Source organism: Triticum dicoccoides, chromosome 4A, assembly GCF_002162155.2.
Source record: "Triticum dicoccoides isolate Atlit2015 ecotype Zavitan chromosome 4A, WEW_v2.0, whole genome shotgun sequence".
Lineage (NCBI taxonomy): Eukaryota > Viridiplantae > Streptophyta > Magnoliopsida > Poales > Poaceae > Triticum > Triticum dicoccoides.
In genome coordinates this window covers 682244617-682247929 of record NC_041386.1, presented here as the reverse complement: position 1 = coordinate 682247929, position 3313 = coordinate 682244617, and positions in this window count along the sequence as shown.

Below are 3313 nucleotides of genomic sequence, written 5' to 3'. Positions count from 1 at the left end.
GTGCCAAGTAAATTGATAGCTAGCAATAAAAATATGCATAGAACAAAATTTTGACTAGTTTATTTGTACCTCAACGTGACAAGTAAACAGGGCAATAAACCTTGACATGATGTCATGGTTATTTGGTTCCATTTAGAAGCTCTAAACAAAACCTAACAACATGTTCATTTGTGAGATCTCTCATTTCAGGTACACGCTCACACTTATGAGAGCACTCTTTCATCACTCATCCACTATAGAAAGCACCATTATATTACATCCCATGAATATGCTATTGAAGTCTGTTATTAGTTATACAAAGCGTAGGCAATGATGTCAGCTTAGTTATGTCAATGAAAAGTGAATTAGAAAAGTACATAGTTGGGTTGGTTCTAGATCTTTATTTGATGAACCAACTAATAATACTTATACAAAAGGACATCCGAACACCAATGGTGTAGGAGACCAACCCAACTACTACGGGTGTGGTGTAGATGAGGATGTTGCTATAGGTAGGGAAATGATGATACCCATGTTGATGGAATGTTCGAGGTTATGTGGACAATAGCATCATTGTGAGGAAGGAAGGCACGTTATGAGATTGTCAATTGAGAGAGGCGTCCCATAATGTTTTTCCGCACATTGGCCGTGTTCCTAATGCCTCTTGTTCCATAATCTTATTCACACATTCTTATTTTGTCCTTCGCTTGTCTCTCCACCCTACTAGCTATCTCCTCTCTTTCTCATCTTTGGCCTATTCAAATAATAGCAACACAAATGGATGTTTCAGGGAGTACATATATGGAGAGTATTTGATGCCAAACACAAGTATACCTGTGTGAAGGTAGAGCAATAGCGTATATGTACGCACAAACAAACAAGGTGGAAGGTTGTTCGGTGAGTAGTAGAAGTACCATCCTACATTGATTGATTCCCTATAGACATCAGTAAATACGTCTAGCACTTGGACACATATGTGCCTGTGCGCAAGTTTTTCGGCGGAAACATTACTAGGGAAAACCCTAATAGTAGCACGGGTTTTGAAGCTATCAGCAACGTGGCTGGCCACGCTACTACTACGGCGCTACATCTAACTGTTAGTAGTAGCATGGTCTATAGCCACGCTACTACTATTGACTATATCAGCAGCACTTATCGGGAACGCGCTACTATTAATTAGCTGTAGCGCTTTCCTATCCCCGCGCTACTACTGTATCTTTCATCATTTTTCCCCTGCTTCCTACCCGTTTCAATAAACTGCAATTTCCAGATACTAGGTAGTACTAGATATCAATTTCATAAAGCATTATAGGTACTAGGTAGTACTAGATATCAATTTCATACAGCATTATAGGTACTAGGTAGTACTAGATAACAATTTCATATATAGTCAACATGCATCCTCAAGCAGTACTAGGTAGTATTACAACCACACATATATAGCAGCTCTACTAGGTATATATAGTCATACAGCCACACACATATGTAGTTCTAGATCATATCGACGATGATCACCATCCTCAAGCCTGGGCGGTGGGTGTTTCTGATAGTAATTAGGATGTCATGTCCAACACGAAGATTCGTGTCAATGAGGAATCTCTTCCACCTAGCCGAGCTTAAGTGTGTGTGACCGTCTGTGTCAATGCAGTAAGTACAGGTGGTGACGGAGCCCCTTGCGGTAAGGCGTAGTCCAGCTGAGCCTTCTTCATCAGACTCAATACCACAACTCACAGATAGGCTCTTTGGCAATTTCTGAATAAGAAAACATATCAATTAATAAGTAGCCTCGCACATACTCTTGCAAATATATTTCTATGAAGTATAGATTTCTACACTATCAAAAGACACAGTACTACACATTTGTATTAAGCATGAATTCTACTAATAAGTATATATGGATTATCTACACTATTAATAATTCCTTGGATTCTACACTAATAAGCATGTGATCGGACTCTACACTAAAGCATATCATCGACTAGATTCCACACATCATATCATTGGACTCTACACTAAGCATATCATCGAATAATTTGCATTTGTAAGTGTAACAATAAAGCGCGCGCGCGCGCGCGCACACACACACACACACACACACACACACACACACACACACACACATATATATATATATATATATATATATATATATATATATATATATATATATATATATATTACTACGGTTAGTATAACATACCATATCATGCCGATCGATCATGGTACTCGTCAGGCTGGTCACGAATGGCACCCCGCCAAAGTCATCACGTGGCGGAATTATGTCTCATAGGTTGCACACCTCCTCCTCGCTCAACCTCATTCTTTGAGCTATGATGGCTTCATGAAGTGGGTCCTCATCATCTTCATCGAGTGGATCCTCATCATCTTCATCATCTTCCACCAGGTTGATATAAATGACAGCCAACTTGGGTCTTTCTGCTCTGAAGAGAAGCTGATCAACTCACACCAGTAAGACACATGCGGGCGAGGAAACGGGCCCATCCATCTCCTCCAATCTGTGACATATTGCATCATTTATCGACCTCCATAGTGTAAGGCCCCCAAGAGCCTCAAAGGTCAGAGTGTCTCCTGCCAGCTTGTTGAATTTCAACCTCACATTGCATGGGACGATCTGTGTACAAAAAGCAAAATGACACAATGCATTAATGCCAACACTAAAAACAAAATAGTTGTTACATTTCATATAATTTCTTACCGCCACATGACAAAAACTCGGTTGGCAGTAGATGCCAAATAGCTTGCGAGTTGCAAGGCTGCTGGCGCACCATGAATTGCATAGTCGACATGGTGGTGGTGGTGGTCGCGCCATTTTCCTAAAGCAATATGAGCAAAGATGAACAATCCACTTCACAAGAAAAAAAAACAATAACATAAAGTTCTCAACGCATCGATCTTAATCGGAAAACAGAATATTCTAAACCCTAGAAACTATCCTAAATCAAAGTGTTATATATGACCAGAGGCTTATATCAACTAAAAACTATCAACTATGTCTAAATTTTTACTTATCAGTTAATCATATCAACTAAAAACTATCAACTATCATATCTCTCTCTCTCTCTCTAAATGTTGCAATCAACTAGCCTACTAAATCAACTAAATCAAAATGTTCTAAATCAACTAGCCTACTAAATCATCTAGCCTACTAAATCAACTAGCCTACTAAATCATGTAGCAGGGAGGAGGGGTTGTGGATGGAGGAGGGAGGAGGGAGAAGGAGGGGCGACTGGAGGAGGGAGGAGGAAGGAGGACGGAGGAGGAAGGCGGTGCGAGGAGGGGCCGGCCGGCGGCGAAAGAAGGAGTGGAGGGAGGA